Source organism: Parasteatoda tepidariorum, chromosome 3 (genome assembly GCF_982258835.1).
Source record: "Parasteatoda tepidariorum strain Cologne lab strain chromosome 3, Ptep-v5.0, whole genome shotgun sequence".
NCBI classification, from domain to species: Eukaryota; Metazoa; Arthropoda; class Arachnida; order Araneae; family Theridiidae; genus Parasteatoda; species Parasteatoda tepidariorum.
Genome location: NC_141757.1, coordinates 107859955 through 107877166, shown reverse-complemented (window position 1 = coordinate 107877166; position 17212 = coordinate 107859955).

Genomic DNA, 17212 nt, shown 5'->3' with positions numbered 1-17212 from the left:
GAACCTTTTTATTCCTTATTCCTTTTATTTATCATTTTGCTAACAAAATTTAATTTTTGCTCATGTATTTGTGTTTTTACTAATCAATAATTAAAAAAAGAATTAGAATGAAGGCATTTTCAATAAGAATCAAGTAATATTCTTTTTTGAGATAACTCTCTGTAGTACAACCGATATTTCCCCTTTCTTTCAAATGTGCTTTTATCGAGTATTTTTATTACTTCTCTTTATTGTTTCTTTAAATGAATTTCAAATATTTCTCTTTTACAACTATTTTAATTTTCACTAAGGAAAAAGATTGAAGAAGAATTACATCAGAAGTTTTTTTTGTTAGATAATATTCTTATCAATTTACTTTTGATAACTTTAAATTTCACCCCTTTTGTTTTTTATTGTATTACGTATTTATGTTGCGATTATAAAATTAACTCTTTTTTTATTATAAATATTTACCACTTTTTTTTTCAAACTTGCTTTGTTTCAGTCATAAATTTTTATAACTTATTCCCTTTTTTCATGAATTCTTTAAATCAAGCTTAAATATTTATCTTTTATTAATTATTTTAGTTTTCTTTAATCAATAGCTGAAGAAGAATTAGAATAGAAGAAAATTCTAGTAGAATTCTTTTTGTTATTCTATATTTTTATCATTCTCATTTTGATATCTCTAAATTGCATATCTCTTCCTTTTTGTTATATTACGTATTAATGTTATTATTATGAAATTAATTCAAAGAGTTTCTTCAAATATTTTTCTTTTTTCTAAATAATTGATTGCGTTTTTCTGATGCATAGTCACTTTCCTCATTATTTATTTGACAGAATTCTAAATAATTCATTTTTAAAACTTCTATCTTTAAGCAGTAATCTTTTATCTTTAAGTTCCCAGTTGAAGAATATGAGACGTTTGAAGAATGTTTCTTACACATTTGAAAAAACGAATTTTTGTTTACTGTAAAGATAGAACATTAATTGTTTTCCGTTAAATCTTTTACTATGTTTAATTTTAATTAGAAAATATGCTCTGTTAAAAGTATTTTAATATATTTATCTTTTCAACAACTGATTTTATTTCTTCCACTATTTCTTTAATTGTTAAATACTGTTAATAAACTAGTAATTGACTAATTTTCAAATGATTTATCGTGTTTTTTTATTACTTAATCCCTTTTCTTAATCTCTTTTTTAATAGAATTTTAAATATTTCTTATTTTAAAAATTATTAAATTTTTCGTCAATCAAAAATCGAATAACCCAGTAGAGGAACATTTTAAAACACTATTTTTTAAAAAATTTCCGGAATTTCACTTTTCTGTACGCGTAGCACATTTTTTTTTCATATGGTAAACTTAAAATTGTTCATAAGTTCGAAGAAGGAAACATGTTTTGTAAACAATTTTTGATATTTCCTGCATTCTGTCGATGTTTTTCTCTAATTTACAAAAGCTGATAATTAGCACGTTTAAATTAGGCTATTCAATTATTAAATACAACATAAAATTTTTTAAGCAAATACTTATGATTACATAACATAATCTTTTAGAATAAGTATAAATTGATTAGTTTAAATATACGGCTTCTTTAAATTATCGTCGAAATTATCGTCTGCACCAATTAATAAACATATTTTAGAGTACCCCCTCAAACCATTATGTTTGATTCCTAAAACTTGAAGATTCGATCATTAGATCAAAAGTAATTCAGTGTGGTCTGTTGTTTTAGCCCACTCTACGTATAATATTTACATTTCTGATGTTATGATTGAAATATTTTATGTTGCATACAAATATTAAGATTTACCTCTCACCACAGTGATCGAAAAAGAGATATTTTTTTTATTTCTTTTACTCGATATTTATTATATCTTTGATTAACTCCGGAGACCAATTTCCGGGAAAATTAGAAATGTAACATGCATTCATTAGAATTTGAACAAATTTAACCAATTTTTAAGAGTATAATTTTTAATAAAATGCATTAATATTTTTCATATATTAGTTTTCTCTTTAATAAATAAATGGCGTCTCAACATTTAAAGTCACTTGTAACCTTTCGTAATATTGAGAGAAACAATCGATAGGTTTTCGTAAAATTTACGAAACAATCGGGGAACTAATTGAGCATCGGTAATATCTATTGGTTTGATATGTAATTGTACTGAATCTGTTACTACGTATAATAAATTTAAATGCTGACCGGCCTGTGTAGGGGTTAGGGAACTGCCCTTGCATCAGAAAAGTTCTGGGTTCAAATCCCGGGCAAGGCATGGATGTTCTTTCCTTCTCTGTACTATCTGTCCTTACTGTGGGAGCAACGTTGGCCCACCTAATATGGTAGAACGTAGATCATTATCCAGGTGGGCATTGGAGAAAAAAAATAATAATAATAAATTTAAATTCTGCTTTACTTGCAAATTTACTTTTTAAATAAATTGTATTTTATTTTTAAATTATACTGGATATATTAAAATTTAATTTACTGTTTAATAACAGTCTACTCTTTTCTACCTCTGTTTCAATTTTCTTCAAAAAAAATTTTTTTACTTAATGCATACTTAAAGAAGCATACCAGGGAAATGGAATAAATTCACTAAACGCATTTAACATATTTTAAAAATATAAAGAACATTAAATAAACTGCAAATACCATTAATAAACAAAGATAAAGTTTTTTCACAGAAACGATGAAAATTTTATTTCTTTTTACGAGAAAAATAGCGATAAATTTGTGCATTTTTTTTCTTATTTAAAGTAATATGTTTTGCAAATGGTCTGAAACTGAATAAACGAACTGCATAACATTTCACTGAATGGTGAATATTAGCTGTTTCAGAATTTTATTTATTCATCGAGAAACACTTAAAATTGAAAATGTTATTTTAAAACCGTTCTTTGAATGCATTGAATGCTATTTTCTAAGCATGTATTGAATATGAATCTGTAAAATAAACTCTCAAATTGTGAAGCATTTTTTTTTTATATTCTCATATGCCCAGCATTAAGGCTGCATTAATTTTGGTTATGAGTTTACGTATGAAAGAATTAGTGAATAATTTTCTTCTTTTTTCACTTCATGTAGATAATATATCTAATTAGCTGAAACAAAAGGAATGAGAAGAAAAACAATTTGTTTTTAAGGGAGGAGGATCTCACATTGAATTCTAATTTGCAAAAACTCTGCAAATCTTTGAAATTTATTCTATAGTCAATATTATTTTTGTTTTATTATTTATTTAATTTTGATAAAATTGTTCTATAAATTATTAGTATTATAAGTTTGAATTATAAGTTATGTATAAATTATAAGCATGCTTAAAAAGCAACCTGTCCACTTGTTCTATCTTTTAAATGGTTTTCAAACTATATAAATATATATTTATAAAAATATATATAAAAATATGTATAAAAACTTTAAAAACTAGGAAAAGAAAATTACCAGCGATGTTTTTCTTTTCGAAATTCTAAGATACGGGAAATTTGAGAAAAAAGAGCTTTTTATATTAAATTTAACTTCTGAAAGTTTCGAAAAATAAAGATAGCAAGACGATATTTCGCTAAATTGTGGAGAATTCAATAGATTGTTACTTAAGGAAGCAAAACAGATGAATAGTTCCTATAGTTATGATGTTGGGGGTGATGTAATAGTTGCAGAAAATGAACTTAAGAAAATTTTCTACATTTCATTATCCCAATGATGAAACTAAACAAATCATAAATTATCAAATCAGATCGATTAATACAACTTTATTTTGATGCCTGAAGCTCCAGTTACAATTTTTCAATTTAATGCAAACTAAACTCTAAATTACTTGTGATTTAATGATCAGATTTTCACACTCTCAATTTTTAAGGTCCGAGCCTCAAGTTTTTAAATTTATTAGAGCAGAGGACAGTTTAAACTCAAATTTTATAATTAAGTGCAAAACTTTTTTGACAGCGTTAAAAATTTCTTAATTTAAAAATGAAATTGACATGAAGGGGATTCCAAACCTTCGATTTCTTTCATGACCTAACTATTCGGACCATATTTTCTAGTTTGTGACTACCCCACATGTTTTAGGGTCAAAAGTCCAAATTCGTTTAAAAAAAGCTACGTTTATACAGAGAAAATACGTTTTTATATCAAATTTTGAAACTTAAATTATCGTCTGCATTAGATGATTTGATTTGATTTTATAACCGTCGTTGAATAGCAGACCCAATCTTTAGGGTTTACGACTACTAATGTTCAACTCCGTAGTCTTGTCATTTTGAACTCAACCCAGAAGACAAGGAAACTTCTAGATCAAGTGTTGATAGAAATTTGCCTTCGTGGAGGACTTTTTGTTGGAACTAATCCCCATTTGCATTACATGGAGAGGAAAACCATGAAAATCTCCCACGGTTTGCCTCTAATCCTTGATCCGTCTACCACTGTGGGTATTTTACGTCGGCACTATGGTCGGTGCAAGCCGGATGCGGAATTCGTATCGACCAGCCATCGCTGGGATCAAACCCGGTTCACCTCATAAGAAGGCGAATGCTCTATCCCATGATCCATCACGGCTCAGCACTAAATGATTAGCATTTTTAGAATTAAGCACTCGAACTATTAAAATTAAGTCTTAGTATGCAAAAGACATTAGACAAAAATTATTCAATGTGTTCTCTTTTTAGCGCAGTATACATGCTTGTAATTATTTTAACAAAAATGAGTTTAAAAAAATTAATAATGAATTTCGAAATAGGCCCGTAAAGTGTGACTGCAATGAAAATATGAAAGAGAGAAGAAGTAAAATGCTAGATTACTTTTTCATCATAGAAAGTTTAGGATTCCGTGAAACTAAGAGGCGTTAAAAAGTTTAGTCTAAGCTTTACCTAAAAGTTAAAATTAAAGCTTTAGATAAAGCATTAAATAAGCTTTATCTAAATGTTAAAAGCGAAATTCTTCGAATTTAAAATGTGTTGATGGGAAAATCGAAAACGATTTTTTTTTAAATCAACACAAAAGAATAACCCAGCTTCAGTTCTTGAACTGTATACAAATGTTAAAATCTCTAAGAATAGGCAGTGGTGACTCAGGGGATAGAGCGCTCGCCTCCCAATGAGGTGACCTGGGCTCGAATTCCAGCTATGGCCGGTTGATACGAATTCCGCATCCAGCTCAATCGAAATGCTGATTTAAAATAACCGTCGGGGTAAGCGTAGGAGTGTTTTGTGCTTTTAATCTCCATGTACATAAATGCAGATTAGTTCCACCAAAAAGTTCTCCACGAAGGCAAATTTTCTCCCAGTACTTGATCCAGTAGTTTCCCTGTTTTCAGTATTGGGTTCAACGATTCTTCGGAGTTGAACATTGGTAGTCCTAAACTCATAATTCAGTCGGTTGTTCAACGACGGTAATAAAATTAAAATAAAAATCTCTAAAATGGAATGATTTCTGCTCGCATGACTTAATTACTGGATAAAAATTAATTAAATATTTACGTTTCTTTTTGTAAGGATTAAAAGAAATGATAATTTAGTTTTTAAAACATTGTGAATAAGTTGCGTATGTTTGCATGATTGTAATGATATCGTAGAAAACTGCAAGAATGCCTGGTGTTCATTGATCGCTGCCTTGTCAAAGCCAAAGAGAGAATAGCAGCTACAAAACCTTTCTTTGTAACAAAAATTATATGTAAACTTACATAAATTATCGTAATTTGTGACCTGTCTCTCATTATCTGGCTTTATGCGCATATAGTATGAGTGCAATTCGTTTTCAACCACAACCATTCATTCCTACGTGATTCTTATTGGAACAATAATTCGAATTCACAGTGTATTAAATTACGAGGGCTGTTTTTAAGTAAGGGCCGTTTGAAAATGAAAACCAAACGAAAGAAAATTTTTATGAAGCAAATTTATTTTTTAATTCTTCATACTTCTCTCTTTTTTTTCATAATGGTTTCCAAGTTTGCTTGAACACTTATTATACCTTACAACTAGATTTAGAATACCCTATTCATAGTAACATACCGCTTGCTCCGATAACGAGGAGATCACGACAGTTTTTCAAGTCTTCGTCATCATTGTACTGGTTGCCGGCAAAATGACGTTTGAAGCATCGGATATGATGAAAATCACTTAGCGCAACATCTGGGCTGTATTAAGGGGTGGTTCAAACTTCCCAGACAAAAGAGTTCAATAAAGCTCGAGACTGAGCTGTGAAGAGGGTCATTGTCATAGAGAAGCAAAATTTCTTGTCGACATGCCAATAGAAAACTTCAAAAACTTCACAAATCTGCCGGTGAATGTATGCAGCAGACAAGTTTTTTGCCGACAAAAAACGCATCAATGCCCGTACCTCATACGCGGTGAGTGATTTGTTAAACTTGAACATTTTAAACACACAGAACTGACAGTACAGATTCCTTACACAACTGTAACGGAGCACAGTTGTTCCCGAGGAATGTCAAGACACGACTCGAGCACTAGTTGCGACTCACGCGTCACCTATTTTAGTGTACACAGCAAAACGGCCCTTACTTAAAAAACAGCCCTCGTAATTATTTTAAGTAATAAAACACGTTTTTTTAAAAGAACCATTTATATAAAATGTATATTTTTGGAATCATTTACTGAAAATTATATGTTTAACTTAGTACGTTTAATCCTTTTGCGTTTGAATTAAGTTTATATATAGTTCTCATAATGGTCAAAATTAATTTTTGTTGGAAAATGGTGACATACCATACTGGGACATTAGAAAAGCTTTGGTAGCTGAGAGCAAGCCACGAAGGGTTATTTTAAATATATCACTTTTTGATAACAATTTTTTCGAAAGCAATATTTCAAAAAATATAAGCACATTTTTTATTAATCTACTCATAGTTTTTTTTTTAATGTTCTAACATTGACAGATATTATCATTATCTTTTCTACAGCTTTTCAAATAATAATTGAGCTATCTGATTTTGTATTTCTGGAAACAGAATGTTCTTTTGAATATCGTTCACATTTGTTTGCAGCCCTTAGGTCATAAGATGAGTGCAATTTATCGATATCTGTAAAAACATACTTATTCCATAGTCACGAAAAGTATATGGAGCATAATTTTAAGAAAAATGACGTTGCCAATAGAATCTATGAATGTTATAAATCCTTCTGGAAATTTCCAGTCCATTTCTTTACACATTCTATGTTTGAATGCTATTCTTACAGTATACATTAAAAAAAAAATTAAACTAAAATTAGTCCTTATCGTCATAAAAATTAACTCATCAAGGAAAAGATGTTAAGCGAAATTTAAGTACAACGTTAATATAAGTAGGTGATTAAAAAAATCAAAGAAAAACAATAATTTATTGCAGGAAAAAATACAAATGAATAAAGGTTTTAATAGCGCACTAGTAGCGTAAACGCGGGTTGAGATCCGGTAGGGCATTTTTCTTTTTTTACAAGTTCCTTACGATTCAGGACACCACACTGTATAGCTGGACACCACGTCACAGCGGCTAATATTTAAAAGAAAAACACTTACAGTAAATTTATGTGACAGAATATAAATCTTTCGTCTCGAAATTCAAAACTTGAGCAAAATTGATTAAAAATCTTGTGAGTTACAATTTTTTTTTTTTTTAAATTCATATTTTTCAAAACTTGATTCCTCAAAAATTATTAGACCTACTCTCAAATTTTTTACTCGAAATTACTACGTTTGAAAATCTGAAACAGCATAATCTTTTAAAACCTATACGCGTTTCGGTATCACATTGGTACACTTTCATCAGTAGAGTAAATGACAGGTATGATTTTTCTCGGACCATCAAAATTTGCTTTCTCGAACCCCAAATAGCTTATTGGTTGCATCATTAAATGAGGAATTTCATGTCACATCAAACTTTCTTTAAAGGAACATCACCCTTAAGTTATCCATTAATAGGTTGAAGGTTTATTTTCCTTGTGTTATTCATAAATGCGTTTACCTAGATTTCCGAGAGTGTTTTCACATCATCAAAAATTCTGTTGTTAATGGTCTTTCTGCTATACTATAATTTTGAAATATTTGGGAATCGTTATTTTTTTTTTCAATTTCCTTACACTTACTGTTAATTTAGTGTTGTTCTGTATATTTATTTCTTTAGTGCGACGTAACCTCTGTCGAATTGCATCATTTGTGTTTTATCATCCCTGCCCGTTATTTTACTGGTGAAGGGTGTACCAATATGACACCAAAAAAGCGTATGGAAAGATTTTAAAATTTGTAATTGTTGTCTTTAATTAAAATTTAAAATTACATAGCTTTAAATAATAAAAAAACTTTTCATTCCTTACAAACCAAACGACTTCTACTAAATACAGTAATAAAAAAAATAACAAGCAGTTAAAAATAATGAGAACAATTAAAAATGATACCAAAAAATTTTTAAAAAAATTTTGCAGGAAATTTTCTTTCGTTAAACGAAATTTATGATTGTGTGCAATTCTTTTCTTTTATTCTCTTGAAAAATTAAAACATGGCAAAATACACAAAAAGTGAAACTGAATGGGCCCCACATGGGTGAGTGAGTCGACTGTTTTCCTGACTGGAACCATATTTCCCTGATGACTGATACCCACTTCATTTTGATAGTAAAAAATCTGAATCTGTCGAGGAAAAGGTATATTTATTCAGAGAAAGTCTGATACTGTAATTTAATTCATAGTTAGCATTAATTAATTAGCATATTTGAGGTTGCCCTCTTGAACTATTATAATCGACTACAAATAAGTCTGGTGAAAATCTGTTCATTAGAACAAATATTATTCAGGGTGATAGCTTTTTTTAGGAAGGCTAGATAATTCAAGAGACTAAGGCTGATACAGCAAATAAGGCATTTTATTAATTATCTGAAGTTATTTAAAATAGTGTTCGTTGGATATTTGCATTGATTACATTGGTGAGATTTCCATAGCAAGGATGTTGGGTTTTGGCACAGACTTATCTAGCCATGAAAATATTAAAAAACCACGAATTTTTGGTGCTCTTGATATTTAAAGGGGGGTTCTGAAAAGGGAGTTGGTTGCAAGAGTACCCTTATCTTAATGAAACGTCATTCAAATGATAAAATTTGATTCGCTAAATTTTGAGATTTTGAATCGCTAAAAGGATGGCGCCACTCTGTCTCTGGGGAATTTTTGGAACTATCTTAATGCGTACTTTATCTACGAATTATTGCCCATTAACTTCAGAAAATAATCTTTTATCTGGCGTTTTGACTTTTTATGGCTCTTTGCGAGAGAACGATTTCTATATCTTAAAATTGATAAGAGACATTTGTTTTAAGCTTATTATTTAGTGTAAAAAGACTCGTATGAGGCATTCTATATTACATACATATAAAGCAATATGATGCACATAAAGCTAGAGAAAAATTAGTAATAGTGAGAGAAGCGAGCTCGAATCTCAAAGCAATCTGAAAGGAACTGCGAGAATAACAAGGATTGACACTACGAGCTGTGGTAGGGATCTCTCTTATTTATTTATCATCCTGTCTTAGTATTATTCTCAGCAATTACTATATTTCTAAATTTACTTATTATTGCAAATTAGAGGCTTAAATGTAAAAGCGATATCCCTTTATTATAAAATCATCCTATGGTATTAGTTTATTACGAAAACTTTTTATGATAAACTTTTCATGATAAACATAGAGTAAGTCTAAATTGGATGGCAATAGGGTAGAGATGACCATTTAAAATATTCTCGATATTTTTTTAACTTAATGCAGCAGATGCGGTTTAACTTGTTTATCAATATGAATAAAGCATTGCTTTCCGTGACAACAAAAAGTAGTGAATTTTTAATGCTTATTTTATTTAGGGATCAAATATTTTTTGGGAATTAGGTAAACTTTTGTTCTTCAATGCGTATGTTATGTCTTTGTTTTGCAACTAGCTGGACCCTTAAGGCACATATATATTCCAAACTTTTTTTGTCTGAATAAAAAATAGAGGAATGTATTATACTAAAGTGACGGCTATAAATTCCTTGACCATCTCATCATCCACTTTAGGAGAAATGACCACTTTTCACTTAGGATCGAAAGGGACTCAAAAAATTAAAAATAGGTATCAAAGTTAAGAAAGAAAGATGTATTTTAATAGATGAGTCTTCATCACCACGATTAATATCTCCAAATAAATAAATCTAGTTGCGAAATAATTGCGTCCGTTAAGGGTTTTCCTGTAGTTTGGTTTAGTTTCGTAATTTTAAGAGAATTAAACCCTCACTTTTTCAAATTTTTCAGGACTGTATGAAACCTGCATATTACATTCCGATTTTCTGAACCAAACATATTATCCGACAGAACCCTATAACATAATTACTACCAATAACATTAATACTTATATGTATATAGTATTATATGCCTATAATATTAATTCTACAGACTCAGAATTTGATGAATATCCGTCTGTTACCTGTGTAGAACAATGGTTACCAACTGGCGGCCCGCGAAGCCTTTTTTGTGGCCCGCGAACTTAAATATATTAGTGGTCGTTTTTTTGCGGACAATTTTCGTAAAACATCTATATGAGTTTAAAATACCTTTCTTTCGTTTAAAAAAACCTAATTTCTTCGTTTCTGTGAAATTTAACATACCAACGGTGCAAAACAATTTATTTTTCAGGTTTTGCACCCAAGAAAATATTTATTCAAATACAAAAATAATCGTGTATGTTGCTCTTTTTTATTTCGTTTTTTTTTCTTGTATTTTGTGAATATAATTCAGCATGTGCGTAACAGAAATTTCCGCGAAGAAATTCTCCCATTTAACTTTTTGAAACCATTCATTATGGACGAAATTATTTACATTTGTAAATTTTAAAACACATAAAAGAGGGAATGAATATCATGTTTTATTTAAATCCCTTGAATTGAATATTGCATGAGCGGAAAAGAAAAAGAATTAATTTCAGATGCTCGAGAATTTTTTTTGTTCGTGCTATAATTCCTAATACGTCAAAAAAAAATTTCAATTTATCACAGAATTAAATTAAAAAGAAAAAAAAATCTTGTCACTAAGTTTCTTATTAAGAGAAAATTTAAAATGATACGTAATAAGCATTATTTGTAATGCTTGTTATTTCGCTTTTTGATATTAAAAAGAGCGTTGATAAAAATCTGACAGTAATATTTATTGTTCCTTCAAACATAAAAGAGTCCTATATAAAATTTTGATTAAGTTTGCACCCCGCCATTTGACTGGTGTTTTTAATTGCTGCCCCCGGCCACATGTAAGTTGGAAACCCCTGGTGTGGAAGAATTCACTACTAAAAATGATGATTGGATGAGTTGAGTAAAGTGCATGGAATAGTTCCATGAAATATACAAAACTTCGAAAACCTTTGTCAGAAATGAAGTAAAGTCTTTTGGAAAGTGATGGGTAAATCTGTGAATTAGACTTGGTTTTTAGTGTTTTTTTACTTCTTATTTTCTAAGATAAAATTTATCCCTTAGAACTTATTGTAACTTTTTCATGATTAGCTGTAGGAAATATGCTATTTTCCAAATTTAAACTTGACTTTTTCTTTATTGTATTGGATGGCCATCTCACCTCGACATTAAGGGGAGATGGCCACTTGTTAGTTTAATTCCATACAGTTTTCGCTTCATTTTTAGCTTTCAATACTCCATTATTTTTTTGCTCAAAATATATTGAGTACATGTATAAGAATTTAAAATATGCACAACCATTTCTTTGTGTTTCTGTTCTTAGTGCTTTTGTTTCGATTTGAAAACACTATGGCCATCTATCCTAGAAATACCCTATGGAAAACTGCCTCTAAACTTAACCCTTTTTTTTGATTATTAAATAGTAAAAAAATCAGGTTTTCCTTTATAATGAGTTTCATGTAAAATTGTGTTTACTAACTAAATTCCTCTCCGCAACAAAATAATCTCCATAACGGAAAACCTTTAACGAGATAGGAATTTTAAAAAAAAAATTGCATTGGAAATTGCCATAGTAACCGGGCAAAATGATTAGGTATAAACTTTATCCCTGTGTAATCTGTGTAATCTAGTCCATACATACTATAAAATATTTTGCGACCTTAGAATAAAATATTTTTTAATTTTGATGTAAGTATCTGTTTATTGTTACGACAAGAAAGGTGATTACGTAGAAATTGTGAGGGTTGGTGAACAAAGCGAACTGGCGCAGAGTCCCATTAGTGATTAAATAGTTCACAAGTGCCAGTGTCACGTCTGAATCTAAATCAAAATGGCACTTCTGTGTTTAATAGAATTAAATAATAATTTAGGTTAGAACAATTACATGACTTCATTGAGCATAGTAAGCATTGAGACACGAAATATTTTTTTTGATGAATTTAATTTTTATTTACTTATTTTTGCTTCTAATTTTATTTTATAGAGAATACTTCCATTGATATAGTTTATTATACATGCGCCACGTTCTAATAATTTATGTTCAGAAATTTGCATTCTTTTTTCAATTTAAAAATTAAAAGGTGCTGTAACTTTTATCTGTAAACCGTTGACTCTATAACTATATTTACCAGTATCATTCATTTATCATGCAATGAAAATGAGGAAAACGCAATAATTATTCAAGATATTGCAAACCGATATTAAGAGTTAACTTTTCGCTTCATTTCTGAAACAATTCTTAATAATTTCTAAATATTTACTAGTTTTTATAATAAAAAGAAACAAAATACAAATTTAAAATACGTGGTTAAAACTGATATGGCGACTGAACGAAATAAGTTTTAAACTTTATTCTGGAAATAAATCTAGAGAACCTAATTAACGTTAATGCAAAAAAAAAATTTGGATCTCCTAATTTAATAATTTTTAAATTTTTATGTGAAGATCTGCTTGACGTCAATAATTACATTTGTGATTACAAAGCATTCCTGGTTGTTGATGAGTAAAAAAAGGGGATCTTACAATATAAAATGAGAAAAATGAAGTTATTTTGGAATATAAAAGTAACTTACTATCCGTTCCAGCAATAAATTTTGCAACTTTCTGCACATTCCGATCTCTCCACAACACACTCCCCACAAAGCCATCGGCAAATGTCAGCAACAGTAAGTCTACATAATATTGTAAGTAATGTGCCGAAGATCAAAAATACTATGTGCATAACAGATTTCGTCATCGTAAATTTGTTTTAAAAAATGAAACTTCATCGACGATTTTTTTTTCGGTTAGGAGTCCGCAAAAAGACTTAAATATGAAAAAGATTGATCTATTTTTTGCAAGATACACAACGGAAGGGATTATAGTTCACATGACTTATGGGTGCGCAGCTGTTTCTAAAACTTTTGTCTTTAATCCTAAACTCATGCCAGTGTTCAGCTGTATCATATGTAATAAAGCGATGGTAGATTATGTTTCGAATTACAATGTGTCCCAATTTAGAACGGGAAAGATACAAAATATCTAAATTTGCCGTTGTGATCCCGTATCAGGCTATGTTCGGCAATAGGACCAAGACATTGTTTCACGTAAACGTTTCTGAGTGATTTATTTCTGTTAAAGTTTACCATTTTCGTCTCATAAGTAGTAAGACCAGATGAGAAAAATCACACTCCCTTTTTTAAAAAAATTGGATCTCGATGGATAAAAACTATATTGTTTTCTTTTTCCAAGGAAGCTGGCGTTTTCCTTTTAAATAATAGACAAACTTCAATAATGGTCTCGTAAAATCATCAACGCCTTTGAAACTTTTTGAGCGTTCAGCCGTGGTAGCTTAGAGGATAGAGTACTCGCCTACTAGTGAGGTGAAACGAGTTCGAATCCCAGAGATGGCTTGTCGATACGAATTCCGCATTCAGTTTGCACCCACCACAGTGCAGACGTAAAATATCCTCAGTGGTTCAAGGATCATGGGTTAGAGTCCCCTTGCCGTCAGGCTAACCGTGGGAGGATTTCGTGGTTATCCTCTCCATGTAGCGCGAATGTGGGTTAGTTCAATCAAAAAGTCCTCCGCGAAGGCTAATTTCTCCCAATACTTGATCCAGAAGTTACCTTGTCTTCTGGATTTGGTTCATAATTGCAAGGCTATGGAGTTGAACATTAGTAGTCGTAAACCACCCCAAAAATTGTGTCGATACAATTGATTGTTTTTTTTTTCATTTGAAAATAAAAATTTAGTCAAAAGGGAAAAAATCAAGCTGGATGAAATTTGAGGAAATTTCAGTGCATTCTAAAGATTTAAAAATGCCGTATTGTTTTCCTTTAGACAGAAAACAGGATTTTACTTTCTCCGCAAAAATTGTATGAAAGAAACATATAATGAGACTGAACTAAACATAATTTAATTTTACTACTGTAACTAAACATTATTTAATCAGCCACGCTTTATAGATATAAGCAGTAATATAGTAATTACGTTTTAATAACCTACTACTCGAATTAATTTAAATGTATTCAAATTTAGGAAAATTCTGAAGTGGAAAAGATGTTTTTTTTAATCATTGATAGCTACTTTATTAACATTATTTTGATCATTAATAACTTTATTGTTAATATAATTTTCATTGATAGCTAAATTATTAATATTATATTCATGATTGATAATATAATATTAACTGTTTTCTTGTTATTAATATGACTGTTTTACCCATTGATAACTACATTATTAAGAAGAGCGGAAAAAATCAGTTCAATAAATGATATACTTTAATATCGTAGAAAATTGGGATAGTTAATAAATTAACAAACTTTAATGATAATAACAATATAAATAAATTATTCAAATCAAATTCGTTGACTACACATTTTTTCTGCGACTTCTTAAGAATAAATTGAAACAAAGCGAATCTACGATCTTTTTAATAAAGAATATTTCTAATTGCCCCATTAAAAATAATTATATACTTCCGTTGTTACAACTTATTGGCGAAAAAAAAAAAAGAAATTTCTTTTCAGCACTCGTGAATCAATGATAAGTTCAAACATTCTCCTTTTTTTTCGTATTGCCATACAATGCAAATCGCACAGAATAATAATTAGAAATGAGGAAGTGTAACGACATGAGCGTACGTGACGAGATTGCAAAGGTCGACAGCGAGCAAGGTTTAATTCTGTTGCATTCAACAATGAAACTTTTAGCGTAAATCAGTAAAAAGTAATGTATGTATAAGCACACTTCAATGTTATACAATTTACTAAATTTATTTATTTCCGTATTATACAAATGAGTGGAAATATTCAAGCACAATGAAACTAGTCGTAACCGTTATTTTTTAACTGACTCTATACCGTCATATAATTTATGGGTCATAAAAGAAGATATTAGGTCTTACCTTACATACCTTTTTAATATTATTTTTTTATTTAAATACCAATCGGTATAGTATTTAGACATATTTTCACTGTTTCCCGTAAAATTTCAAAAATACGTTGTCCATTTTTGAGGCAGCAAATTAAGACATAAGTATAAATTTAACAGCCTCGAGATTTCCCTCTCTTTATCTATCACTCATTCTCTATTCAATCTATTTATCTCCATATCCATCAATCACTCCCTGTAAAAGATATTCTTTCATTATTTGTTTTCCGGCTTTTTCATATATATATATATATATATAGATATATATATATATATATATATATATATATATATATATATATATATATATATATATATATATATATATATATATATATATATATATATATATATATATATATATATATATATATATATATATATATATATATATATATATATATATATATATATACAGTAGTGGCCGAAAGTGTGGACATTTTTTGAAAGTTTCATGTTATTCAACTTTGTGTGCTTGTAGAATATATTAATTTTCACTTAAATACAAACGATTATATATCAAATTGAAGGTAATTTAATGTAGAATTTAATAATTAATACAGTATTACAATAAGTGTATTACAAAAAAGTTATGCAACCAATAGTAAGATCTATCCCAGATTTGCATTTTTTTAAAGTGATACTTACACAATCAATACTTAGTGGGATAACCCTTATTTTTTAAGACAGCTTCACAGCGTCTTTTCATCCAGTGAACGAGTGTTTAGAGTTCATCTTTCGTAATCACATGGTGCCAAGAATCAATTATAGCTTCAATAAGTTGTCTTTTATTGGATGGACGTTTTTTTCATACAAGAATTTCCAAACGTGGCCACAAATTTTCAATTGGATTGAGATCAGGGCTGTTTCCTGGCCATGGTAATGTATCTATGCCTTTATTTTGAAACCATGCTTTGTATGCTTTTGCTGAGTGGCATGGAACTGAATCCTGCTGAAAAATAAATGGTGCGTTGTTGGGGAAGAGATCCCTGATGGAAGGTATCAATTTTGGCTTCAGGACAGTTTCGATGTATTTTTTGGCATTCAGGAAGCCTTCAATCACTTGAATTCGCCCCACACCATCTGCAGACATACATGCCCAAATCATGATATTTGTTGGTTTTTTTTAGTTGCTTCAATGCTATCAGGATGAAGTGCTTCACCTACTCTACGTCTCACGTATTTTCTACCATCACTATCAAGGAGCGATATTTTACTCTCATCGCTCCAGATTACTTGCTTCCATTGAGTTTCTGACGATTTAATGAGTTCTTTTGCCCTCTTAACTCGTTTTTCGCGCTGCTTTTGATTTAAATATGGTTTCATCCTTGGAATTTTAGCTTGTAGTCCAAATCCTGATAATCGTCTTATTGTTCTTGAATTTACTGCAATACTCGCTGCATTCATTTCACATCTAATGGCATCTGATGAAATTTTTCTATCTTGAAGGCATAGCCATTTAATTTTTCTATTGGCAGTAGCACTTGTGCATTTTTTTCGGCCTGATTTGGCTTTATTTTCCAGTGATATCGTTTTCTCATAACGTAAACAGAACTTTCGTACATCAGAACAAGTCACTGAACCACCAACTTGTCTTGCAATTTCAGCATAAGAGTGGCCATTTTCTCTCAATATGACAATTCGGCTTCTTTTTGTCGATGTCCAATTAGTTCTTCTTGTTGATGACATTGTTTAAAATTTGTTTAATTAAAAAAAGGAACTTTAAATATTCTTGTACGAAAAAAATGACCATTCAATAAAAGACAACTTATTGAAGCTATAATTGATTCTTGGCACCATGTGATTACGAAAGATGAACTCCAAACTCTCGTTCACTGGATGAAAAGACGCTGTGAAGCTGTCTTAAAATTAAGGGTTATCCTACTAAGTATTGATTGT